This window comes from Schistocerca piceifrons, chromosome 2 (genome assembly GCF_021461385.2).
Source record: "Schistocerca piceifrons isolate TAMUIC-IGC-003096 chromosome 2, iqSchPice1.1, whole genome shotgun sequence".
NCBI lineage: Eukaryota > Metazoa > Arthropoda > Insecta > Orthoptera > Acrididae > Schistocerca > Schistocerca piceifrons.
In genome coordinates this window covers 620,144,361-620,156,974 of record NC_060139.1, presented here as the reverse complement: position 1 = coordinate 620,156,974, position 12,614 = coordinate 620,144,361, and the positions used below count along the sequence as shown (strand labels likewise).

At 43.0% G+C, this 12,614-nt stretch overlaps 1 protein-coding gene across 3 annotated transcripts in view; it reads left to right on the top strand.

Annotated features, from left to right (window-relative positions):
* The window catches only part of LOC124776340 (myosin-7B), a 299,944-nt gene that overhangs the window by 126,007 nt on the left and 161,323 nt on the right, over nucleotides 1–12,614 (top strand). The window contains exon 2 of one of the 3 annotated variants that reach the window (XM_047251287.1): nucleotides 8,946–8,999. The exons of 1 other annotated variant lie outside the window; for it this stretch is intronic. The gene's annotated coding sequence lies outside the window, so the exon portion shown is untranslated. Of the gene's footprint in view, nucleotides 1–8,945; nucleotides 9,000–12,614 lie in introns of those variants that run through there. One more of the 3 variants, XM_047251288.1, reaches the window with a different exon arrangement.

Genomic DNA, 12,614 nt, shown 5'->3' with positions numbered 1-12,614 from the left:
GGGAAAAGGCGCCATGAGCAAATACACCGATACACTCCACTGTCATTAGGCTCCTTAGTTTCGCAAGTACTCTGTGAAAATCCACGTAATTTTCAGATAGGCGTTTCTGCCTTTTCAAACCATTTGTTTCATTCTGCCCATTACAAAAACTGACTACTTCTTTTGTACCTTCTTTCTTTCTTCCTGTCTTTCGTTCTTCCCCGCAGCGTTTACCCCGTCCAACAAGGCATCAGCTTTATCAGGATATAACAAATTTTGTTTTTCTACTAGCTGAGTGCCTGCCATTTCACGGAAATGCACAGATTCCAATCTTCCATTAGTCCTTCTCCTCCTTCCCCCTCCCTCTATCCATCTCCTCCTCGCTCCTCTTCCTATTAATCTCCTCCTCTTTCCTTTCCGTGTCCGTCTCCTCCTCTCTCCTTTCTCCGTCCATCTTCTCCTCTTCCCTTTACCTCTGCATTTCGTCCTCTCCTCCTCTCTCCTTTCTCTGTCTATCTTCTCCCCTTCCCTTTATCTCTCCATATCGTCCTCCCCCTCTGTCTCTTCATCTTCCTCCTCCCCTCTCTCTGCCTACCTCTTCCTCCCGTGTCTCTGTTTATCTCCTCCTCTTTCCTTTCTGTGTCTGTCTGCTCTCTTCTTTCTCTGTCCATCTTCTCCTCTTCCCTTTACCTCTCCATTTCGTCCTCTCCTCCTCTCTCCTTTCTCTGTCCATCTTTTCCCTTCATCTCTCCATTTCATCCTCCCCCTCTGTCTCTTCATCTTCCCCCTCCCCTCTCTCTGCCTACCTCCTCCTCCCCTCTCTCTGTTTATCTCCTCCTCTTTCCTTTCTCTGTCTATCTTTTCCTTTCTCCTCTCTCTATCCATTTTTCGCACCACTTCTCTCTGCCCATCTCCTTCTCACCCATATCAGTGCCAATCTGCCCATTCACCTCCATTGTCTGTTCATCTCCTCCTCTATCTTTTTCTCTCCAAGCTATCACGATCAGTCCAATATGAGGCTGGTGGTTTTTACAGGCGCAGTATTATAACTAATACATGTACCAAATTCGGCTGAAATCGTTCCAGGCTTTTAGGATTAGCTTTTTACGTGTGGCTTTGCCCGCATATGCGAATGTTAAATAAATTTTGCATATATTTAACATATTTCACACATATATGTCGCCTGTATCTCTAGAGAATTTCGCTCGGGTATTTCATTTTCACGCAGCTCAATGTTTATGATGCCATATCTCTGAACTACGTGCTAAACAATGATATGATTTTTCAGGTACATCCAGTGGTAGATGCGGCTACTGCGTGCAAAATGTTTTGTGAAAAGAGTTGGTAGTAAAGAATCATGAAATTAAAACGTCATAGATGATGTCACAGATGAAACACATCTCAGTATTTAACGTCATATATGCTAAACTTTTATGTCGTACAATTGTTTATCTTTGTAGGTACATTCAGCAATATACATGTATACTCTCTGCGAAATTCATTGCGAATAGAGTAAATAGTAAAGAATTAATAAATTAAAACGTCATTCATGATTTGACAGTTTTTCACTCATCCCTGTGTTTGACGTCAATCTCCTGAACTATGTGTCGTACAATGATATGATTTTCCTGGTACATTCAGTGCCATGTATGAACACTGTCTTCAAAACGTGTCACGAGCACCGTTAGTCGTCAAGAGTAATAAAGTGAAATGCCGTGCTTCATGAGCCAGTTTTACTGCACGAACAACGAAAATGTAGTAAGGGATAAACTTTTTTCCTTTCGTCATTTTGCGGCATTTATCAGCGAGAAAAAGTTTCGAGAAGATTTGAAAATATGTGTAAAGATTGTTGGGTGGCTCTAAGTGGTCCTATTCTCAAATACTGGGTGACGAAAGTAAGGGAATTTGCGTGTCGTGGGCTACACTGCTCTTTCACCGTCATCCTCACGCCTTTGATAGGTAGATGGTTCTTAGCACCACAGCGATGATTTCCAGGCAGTAAGTGACTTCTTTACGAAGCTTCGTTGAAATAGATCCGCTGCTTTAGTAGGAGATGTCGAACATACATACATATATACGTACTTCGATTTTTATGATATGTATGGATTTAACTTTGCAGCCGGATGCCTTACTAAACACACAGCTGTGTGTGCCGTCTTTCCGCGATCGTGTAAATTTTTGTCCTGTGTGTTAACATATGTTTGTGTATCGTATCCTGTGAGATTGAAGATTAGACACCAGACCAGCATATGCCTCAAAGGACGTGGAAAACTACTTAGAAAGCACAATCAGGCTGGTCTGAGCATCAGCCCTCGGTCGCTAATCAGCAGAGCATATATGATCCGGATGTGTCTCATCTCCCCAGTACGCGTTATCCTATATGAGCGGGTTATTTCTCCACGAAGGCGGCATTCAACAAAAGAAAAATTAGCACGAAGTGTACTACATTCTCGGACACGAAAATAAACATTTCTACTCAACTGAACAAAGTAGATAGGAGTAATGTTGTATACATTCTGTGCATGAAGAAAAGGTACACAGTGTGTTCCTCATTTAGAAATCACATTTGAATGTTGGCTGCGAGATGATCGTTTTCCGCCTCGCGTAAGAAGGAGACACGACAAACAGTCCGAGTTGGAATTCGAAAACAGCAGGACTGTGACCTAAAGAGACTTCGCTTTAACTTTCTGTGATATTGCCGCTCGCGTTCAGCAGGAAGCCTGTCGTGAAAATATGGAACTCAGGAGTTGAGGAAAGCCGCACTCAACGCGAAGCAGGCGTTGGCATCTCAACGACTCCAAGCGACTAGCCCCTGAGAGGACGTGTGAGATCGCACAGCCATGTCACCTACTTCCAGTCAGGGAATGGGCTATAGAAGCTTGACAAGTAACCACATGGACAGTGCGACAACGTCTGGAGCTCCACGTACCGTCACCAAAGCAATCGTCATTGCAATATCCCTTGACGCAGCAGCGAAGAGGATCGCCAAAACTGGTGCTCCCAACGACAACATTCCAGACAGGAGCGGCACCGCATCATCTTCTCAGGCGAGTCCCTGATCTGCGCACACTGCGCCACGATGGAGGTATCAGTGTTTGGAGGCAACGAGGTGAACGAACGTGCCAGATTGCATTCGTCATCGCCCTACGAGCTCTGCACTTAGCGTGTTATGGGGTATCTTTGGTTAGGCAACACGAGCACTTATGCTTCACATAATCGGTAATTTGGGCAGCAGTCGCTATTTCTCTGACCTACTAAGGCCGGTAGCTGTGCACTGCCTTCGAGGTCTGCGGTATGTTATCTTCCAACAATACGACACGAGATTGTGATGCTGGCCGTGCTGTAAAGACTCACATCGATACAAAGAGTGCGTTCGACTGTTGACGTGGCCAGCGCGTTTTCAGATCTCTCGCCCATTAAAACTGTCCGGTCGTCGGCTGGCAAAACAGTGGCCCGCCACATGCCGTCAGCTATTACCATTTATAAATTCTTGCTTAGAGTTGAAGCAGCATGAAATGACGGATCCGTATCTCTCAACCAAGCTCATTTGGAATCGAAGCCCACTCTGATTTTTGCCGTTGTTGGTGCCAGATGTATGAGCTCTGTGTAGTAAATTCCGCACCTTGGAAACCCCAATCGCCAATAAATTTAATTATCTGTTACCTTACATGGTTTATGCAAAATAAGTAATATAACGTTATTTGCTAGTGTTGCAGGCGTTGCAATTTTGACGACCAGCAGTGTACATTTCGTTCCCTGGCAGAGTGGTTCGTTCTTTTCAAGTACATCCCAACGAGCTGGCAGTGAGGCAGCTGGGTTTCCCAACCGTAAATGTTTGGAACGCAACTTCCAGTCCCGGCATCTGCCTTGCCACCTGCTGAAAACCTTGGCCAGAACGGGCATTTGCCTCAGATAGTTTGTGTATAAGCGTGTACAGCATGGTGAAGTCGATGTTTTGCTCTACATGCATAGCAGTGTATCCCCCATCTGATTCTTGATGCTGCCTACTGTTGTGGACAAACTGATAACATGGAGTTGGAGAAGAGTCGTTAGCGAGTGTGTGAATCGATTACTATTCCGATGGAAACTTCGCTGTTATATCAAAGTTTAATATCAGTCCTCTTGAGCACTACAGTGCTAGTCGAACAAATTGGGATTTGACAAAAAATGGAAACACAAATAAGACAACGAGTAGCCATGTCTAACATTGTATAGGAAAAAACGTTGGCATTCAAAGCAATATCCAGTGGTCTCGGAATGGATAAATACAGGTCCTGAATGATTTTCAAGAGAACCTTATTCCACTCTTCCTGCAAAATAATGGCAAGTGAAGGTGGACAGCCATCCCACCCTGTCCCCAAAGTAGACGACAAAGGCTCAATAACGTTGAGATCTGGTGACTGTGATGACCAGTTCATCCTCGTGCTCAGGAAGCTACTATAGTCCTGACGAAGGAACCTGCGTGAACAGGGGCTTGGTTGTCTTGGAACACGTCATCACCACTGGGGAACAAACATTGAACAGTGGGGTGGACCTGATCCACCAGAATGGTCACATAATCCTTCACAGTAATGCAACCTTCCGCATTATCCACGGGACTCATGGTATACCATAATAAGGCTGCCGAAATCATCACCGAACCTCCGCAATATTTCATGCTTGGGACGTTGACTCGGCCTGAAGTTAGAGACAGTGTGAGACGAAACTCATTCGACCAAATGATTTTCTTCCATTCCTCCTTACTCAATGTTTTATGGCTTCGCGTCACGTTTCTATAGACGCCAAAAACGTGCCTGCCTCCCTCCTTTCTGACGGTGAAATCTAAATAGTTAATCGCCCCATTGTTTTCCATTTCTAGTGTGAATTGAATTTTTGGATGCTGCTCGTTTAAAACTTTAGTCATTTCCTCTACGTCGTCTTTTTCCCCTTTGAATAATAAAATAGTGTCGTCAACATACCGTCTGTAATAAATTAACTTCTCCTTAATTTCTGGAAAAGAGCTAAAAACGATAAAGTTTTTATTCAAGATGAAGGTTTAGCTATGGGTAACAGTCTATCAGGCATTTTAGCTGAAATTTTTATGAATGACTTTGAGAACAAAGTTTTTAGCTCTTTTCCAGAAATTAAGGAGAAGTTAATTTATTACAGACGGTATGTTGACGACACTATTTTATTATTCAAAGGGGAAAAAGAAGACGTAGAGGAAATGACTAAAGTTTTAAACGAGCAGCATCCAAAAATTCAATTCACACTAGAAATGGAAAACAATGGGGCGATTAACTATTTAGATTTGACCGTCAGAAAGGAGGGAGGCAGGCACGTTTTCGGCGTCTATAGAAAAGACACTTGCTCCGACAACATCATAGTGGCGACGTCGCACCACCCGGCACAGCATAAAAGAGCATACTTTCATGCAATGTGCAACAGAGCCCTCAGATTGCCACTACAGGAAGATGAGTTGCAGAAAGAACTAGGTATTATTAAGCAAGTAGCAGCAGCTAACGGATACAGGACACAAGATGTTACACGTATGTTTAACAAGATCAAAAACAAATCCGCGGGCATCAGTAGCGATTCTAGTAAAATTAAAGTTAAGAAGAAGTTTGTCACCCTGACACACAAAGGGCGTGTGTCGGAAAGAACTGCTAAATGCTTTCCAAAAAACATCGCAGTGGCATTTCAGAACGAAGGGCAAATGGCACATAGATTAAGACATAAACCAGCAACGACGAAACAAATGAAATACAATAATTCCGGAGTATATAAGATTAAAGGTGCTGAATGTGACAGTTATTATATAGGACAAACAGGGCGGAATTTTGAAATTCGATACAGGGAACATTGCAGTCATAGCAATCTAACAGCATTTGGAACACATGTAAAAGAGAGCAGACATGAAGTGAGTAATATAAATGAACAAATGGAGGTTCTACATAAAGCTCCAAAAAGTCGCTATCTCAACGTGCTCGAAGAGATTGAAATATACGCACATCGAAGAAAAACCCCAGGCCTACTACTTAATGAGCAAAGTGATTTTATGCACAGGAATTATTATGAGATTTTTAAAGACCTGTTTTAGGCTTACTCTTGAATGCAACAGCACGCCCCAGTAAGAACCAGCTGCAGCGGAACGGCCCTCAGCGTACTGGCGGCGAGGTGAATTGGGCGCGGCGCAAGACGACTCGGCGTGGCGTTGTATACGTTCTGACGTAGGGAAATCCACTCCACCACCAATCAAAAACAAAGAAGAGCAAACGCACATTTTCGGAAGAATATCTACATTTTAATTATATTTTATGTTTCTTTATAAAGAAATTTTAAATTAATGTAAAAATTTTTTTCATGGTCCACTCAAAAAGCTTATTCATATGTTATTACCTTAAAAATTGTTTTATTAAAAAGAATATTCGCCATTAATATATACGGCGAAATAATAACAGATGCACAATTGTTATAGGTAGAGGACACTTTTTACTGTTACCAATCAGGTTACTCTTAAATACTGCGATATAATGTTTTAACAGATTGAAATTTACTTTACTTATGACAGTGAACTGTGTGTTCTGTACGGACAAGTTACTCTGTAACTACAACATATAGTATGTTGGCATTTCATACGTTCCAAAATTTCTTTTTGTAAACTAAGATATTTTTATCACTAACTGTATCTCTCTTATTAATTACATTTTTAACATTGTCTAACAGATCTGAAGATGGGCAGCTAGCCCGAAACCGGTAATTGAAAATAAAGAACAGCAATCGAAGACTGAAACGCCATATTTTACTTAATGAACGATCGCGGAATTGCCAGTGAGACAACCATGTCTAGTTTTGATAAGCCAGTTGAAGTAGTTGCTGTTGTACATTCTGATTTCAGCAGCTTCGTAGGTCAGAGTCATTTTAGTTAGCTTGCAATCGGAAGTAACAGCTTTACACAAAAAAAAACAAAGAATAAAATTCCAACACTCAAAATCAGTTACTCTTCCAAGGAATAAACAGTGCACTTCACTGGTTGGTCTCACGCTTAAAATGTGCGGAGCACCTGAGATGCAGGGGTACTTGAATTTGACTTGTCGTCTAGCTCTTATACGGACGACCGGTTGTTGTGTCAGCATGAGCACACGTGTGAATGGTTGTTCCGCAGTCGTCTGGCATCTTGGCGTTGTTTCTTCCGTTCGACTGGGTGTTGGCTCGACTGCCCCGAGGTCACCCTGAACTGTAGTAGTGCTTTCGTGCATCGGCGTTGGTAAGATCCATGCTGGTTTCACTTTTTCACTGGACACACTGACAGTTTTTCGATTTTGCAAGTTGTTTGTGGTATCGGCATCACATCGCAGTACCTGGTAGGATCCGGTATAAGGAGGTTCTAGAGGAGCCCGTAAGGCATCTGTGCGCAACCTGACGTTCGAGCAATCCGCCAACGCTTTTTGCCCGAAAACCTGATGTTCCCCATGGCGGGACGCTGGTGGTCCTCTCATCCTTGCCAATGGTCACGAATGCCTTTACCAGTAGTGGTAGCTCCGTTTGAGGTGATAGTGATGCCGTTATGAGACAGTCTGCCGGATCTCGTCACCAGAAGTTTGTAAAAAATTTATTGCGTCTTCCATGCTTAACAGATGTAACCCGAAAAATGTTATTGTGACTTAAACCGTTCTTGATTTCGGGCTCACCAGTTATGTATGTCAAAGATCAAACTCACATGTAACTCGAGAAATTTATTTAGTTAGCTTACAGTTGGAAGTACCAGCTCTAAAGAAATAAAAAACAAAGAATAAACACCCAACTGTCATAATTAGTTACTCTCCCTAGGAATAAACAATGCACTTCACTGGTCGGTCTCTTGTTCCCACAACTTTCTTGATGACAGAATCCTATCACGTAGATGCGTGAGCTAAGACATTAATTTCGTTAAACACTTTCGTATGTTTATGATGCTGTGTTAGGCAACAGCAGATTTGTCAAAATAGTGATATTTAATGTCCCGTCAGTCTTCTGTGCAGCTTTTTGAAATCGTTCGTATTCACTGGCCACTGTAGCTGCCGTTACTGAAATTTATAAAATCTTTGTCAAAGCGGTAACAAAGTCTGCAGTAGTTTGGGACACACCAATTCCAAAATTCTTTTGATGACATATTATGTTGGAATGTCGTGGAAAGGAGTACGTAAGTGAACGGCACATGGTTTCAGAACAGAAGCACGCTTAATTGGGAAGGAAGGAATTGAAAGGCAAGGTCAGTCATTGTCTACCCGGTATAACATGGCAACAAAAGAAGAAAGACTAGATAATATTCGCATTATTATACGGCTACCTTTTGTACCAGAACATTAGAACGCCTGCGCGTGCGGTCAGGTACTGCAAGACTTCAAGTTTTAGTGGATATTTTAATAACAAGAAGCCAGTCCGAAAACTAATGAGAGACAGAAGTGAAGGCGATAGCTGCCTCAGATGGAAAGAAGCATTCAGATCGGTATCTCTCCCGATGTTCTCCGCAATAAGTAGGCTGTGTGTTCTTTCATCCTTTGTCCTCTTCTCGTACAATTCTCACAAACAAAGACCTGACGCTACTCTGAACTGCCACCAAATACCGTCGTCATACACAACAGTAACGCTTGTCGAATACTGCACACATGTTGTAGGAGGCCATATGAAGCAGGTCAAACGATAATACGGGATGCATCTCGTCGTCTCAGTTGATTTCTAATATTTGAACAGAATCAGGTAACTCCCTAATTCATTCCATACAATTGGCGCATGTTATTAAGTCAGTCAGTATTTCATTCATTGACGTGCAATGCGTTCTGCGCTATGCCCTGGGACCAAGAAACTATAAAGGCTGATGTGCGTCATGCTATGGTGATGGAAGATATATAGACTAAAACATAGCTTCCATACTCTGTTTCCTGTTGATAAGTTTACTCGTTTGCTATCATCTAAAGAAAACTTAGCACTTATTTCTTTTTTTGCAGTAAGAAAACGTCCGGATTCTACGGCAGGAAGCAATACAGGTCAAGCAACAAAAAGTATGAACGCCTTACTTGTAGTGAGCATTTCTGCACTTTCATGCATCTGGTTTAATATATCTGTTGATTCAGGAGGATGCATCGTTAAGACCTAAGTAGTTTCTTAAAACATTTGTGATAAGTTAAAACTGTATGTCACTAGTCACTCTCCTTGCCTCCGTCACTCAAAAGAGACTGCCCAAGCGAGCGGCAGCGCAAACATCTCTGGTAGAAAGGCTACAGTGAAGTAGGCTGTTTAGGTTTTTATGTTGGTAACGCCACGTAGCGCTGTGTATGAAAATCACTGACTGTGCTGTGTGAAGTCTGTGGCTGGCTGGCATTGTTGGAATAGTCGCTATTGTAGTGTTGGGCAGTTGGATGTGAAGAGCGCGTAGCGTTGCGCAGTTGGAGGTGAGCCACCAGCAGTGGTGGATGTGGGGAGAGAGATGGCAGAGCTTTGAGAGCGGATGATCTGTGAAGTGTTGGCAGAAGAGCCAACACCGTGTTGCTAGAGGAGGCCGAAATGCACGCGTTTCAATACACGCAGACCGGCGTGAGGTCTGGAACAGGACAATGTCTTGAGAATTGCAATAAAGTACGAAAATCTTGTAATACTTAACTTTAATCCATAATCGGTGTACATCGCTCTTGTACAGATATAATCTCCATTTCAATATACACTGGTAATGGCGCCTTGCTAGGTCGTAGCAAATGACGTAGCTGAAGGCTATGCTAACTATCGTCTCGGCAAATGAGAGCGTATTTGTCAGTGTAGCTTCGCTAGCAATGTCGGTTGTACAACTGGGGCGAGTGCTAGTAAGTCTCTCTAGACCTGCCGTGTGGCGGCACTCGGTCTGCAATTACTGACAGTGGCGACACGCGGGTCCGACGTATACTAACGGACCGCGGCCGATTTAAAGGCTACCACCTAGCAAGTGTGGTGTCTGGCGGTGACACCACAATCTGGACGTGTGTCCATCAGAGAGAGTAAATTTGTAAGACTGGATGTCATGAACTGATACATATATTATGGCTTTTGAACACTATTAAGGTAAATACATTGTTTGTTCTCTATCAAAATCTTTCATTTGCTAACTATGCCTATCAGTAGTTAGTGCCTTCACTAGTTAGAATCTTTTATTTAGCTGGCAGTATTGGCGGTCGCTGTATTGCAGTAGTTCGCATAACGAAGATTTTTGTGAGGTAAGTGATTCATGAAAGGTATAGGTTATTGTTAGTCAGGGCCATTCTTTTGTAGGGATTATTGAAAGTCAGATTGCGTTGCGCTAAAAATATTGTGTGTCAGTTTAGTGTTGAACAGAATAAGTAAAGAGAGATATGTCTGAGTACGTTCAGTTCTGCTCAGCTGTTTGAAAATCAAATAACGTAAGATGTTTACCAGCACAGTAATTCATTAATTTTTCTAAGGGAAAGTTTCAGAGTCAAGACTTAACTATAGCCTCAGGGTTTTTACTGTTTAGTGGAATATATCATCCGCCAAACATTATTATTTACGCAGTTTTAACTTTCCACAAATGTTTGTAACAACATATACTTTACTGAGGAGCACAACAATGAAATTTCAAGGAAAATGTTGTGGTAACATTGGCTTGAAGCTTAGCCTAATATTTACTTTGCGCCATATTTTAATGAGCCGATTTCAGCCGAGTGCCACTTGTACTGTATTCATTTCAGTTGTTTGCAGTTTCTCATAATTAGAGATTGGAAGGAGCGATCTGTACTTGCTTTGAAGCAAATTTTATTAGCCAAGATCGCATTCAACACTATTTATTCCTGATGACCGCTTGCAGCAGGTAAGACTGTCATCTACTGATCTTCAAAAAACTTTGTGTTATACGTCCTGTTCCATAATGACTATCATACATGCAATGCTGAAATAGTGGGTAGTATGTAGGACATTTCACACAGGTTTGTTACAAACAAAAACAGGTTTGCTACAAATAAAAACAGGGGGAGGTGTAGGAGGGATTAGTGTTTAACGTCCCGTCGACAACGAGGTCATTAGAGACAGAGTACAAGCGCGGATGAGAGAAGGATGGGGAAGAAAATCGGCGTACCATCCAGGCATTTGCCTGAAGCGATTTAGAGAAATCACGGGAAACCTAAAGCTGGATGGCTGGAGGCAGGTTTGAACCGTCGCCCTCCCGAATGCGAGTCCAGTGTGCTAAGCACTGTGCGCCACCTCGCTCAGTACAAATAAAAACATTGCAGTTAAAAAGCGCCTTGTCTAGCTACGGTTCCCACAAAATAGCGTTCGATTGACACCTGTTAAATGTTGAAATATGTAACACTGAACATTTGTGCACAATTTTTGCCTTTAGTTGACGAGTTAAATACAACACGGATCAAGATTTTTTAAAGTACACAGTATAGCCGACTCACAGTTCTGCCCGACCATGATATTACTGCACTTGGCCTTTCGTCGCCGCAGTCAGAAACACGCTATGACCTTACAGTGAACAAGTACAGTGGTGACTCTAAGGAAAACGCATTGCACCGTGAATGCTTTCAGGATAGCCAACTGGTTCAGCGTGTTCAATTGGTTCTAATGGCTCTAGGCACTATGGGACTTGACATCTGAGGTCATCGGTCCCCTAGACTTAGAAATACTTAAACCTAACCAAGCTATGGGCATCACACACATCCATGCCCGAAGCAGGATTCGAACCTGCGACCGCAGCGGACTGAAGCGCCTAGAACCGCTCGGCCACATCGGCCGGCGTTCAGTGTGTCCTCGTGAAATATCACGATAACCGACCAAAGCACCCTCACTCACAGGTGCAATAATATTGTCGCCGATTAATGCTTCTGACTGTGTACTTCAAACGATGTGGTTTTATGATGCATTTCACTTATGATATAAAGGTAAACATAAGCACAAATATGCACTGTTAACAATTCAACATCTAACAAGTACCACTGGAATGTTAGGTGTTTGTGTGTATGTGTGTGTGTGTGTGTGTGTGTGTGTGTGTGTATGTGTACATCCATAGTTTAGCAACCTGTGTCGAGTATGCTACATACAGTCCACTTTAATGCCACCATGGCATGTAGGATACAGTCATAACGGAACAGCCGGCCGTGGTGGCCAAGCGGTTCTAGGCGCTTCAGTCTGGAACCGCACGACCGCTACGGTCGCAGGTTCGAATCCTGTCTCGGACATGGGTGTGTGTGATGTCCTTAGGTTAGTTAGGTTTAAGTAGTTCTAAGTTCTAGGGGACTGATGACCTCAGATGTTAAGTCCCATAGTGCTCAGAGCCATTTGAACCATAACGGAACAGGACGTATAAAAAGTTTTTTGAAGATCAGGAGACGACAAACTTAACTGTTGAAACCGGTCATTGGGAATAAACAGTTTCGAATGTGATCTTGCCTATTAAAAGTTTCTTCAATTTCACTTGCTCGTCCAGCCGAAAGCCCGCTGGTGAGCACACAGCAGCAGCGTGAGAGGTCGCGCCTCGCAGTGCACGTGAAAAGGCAAATCAATTAAAAAGATGCAGCCGGCCTCCGACCAGCCTTATCAGAGGCACGAATGAAGCGTATTACGCAGACGCCGTCACGCTGATACCGCCTGAAGGCGGAACAAGAGGCGTTCAACCGCGAATCAGAAATGGA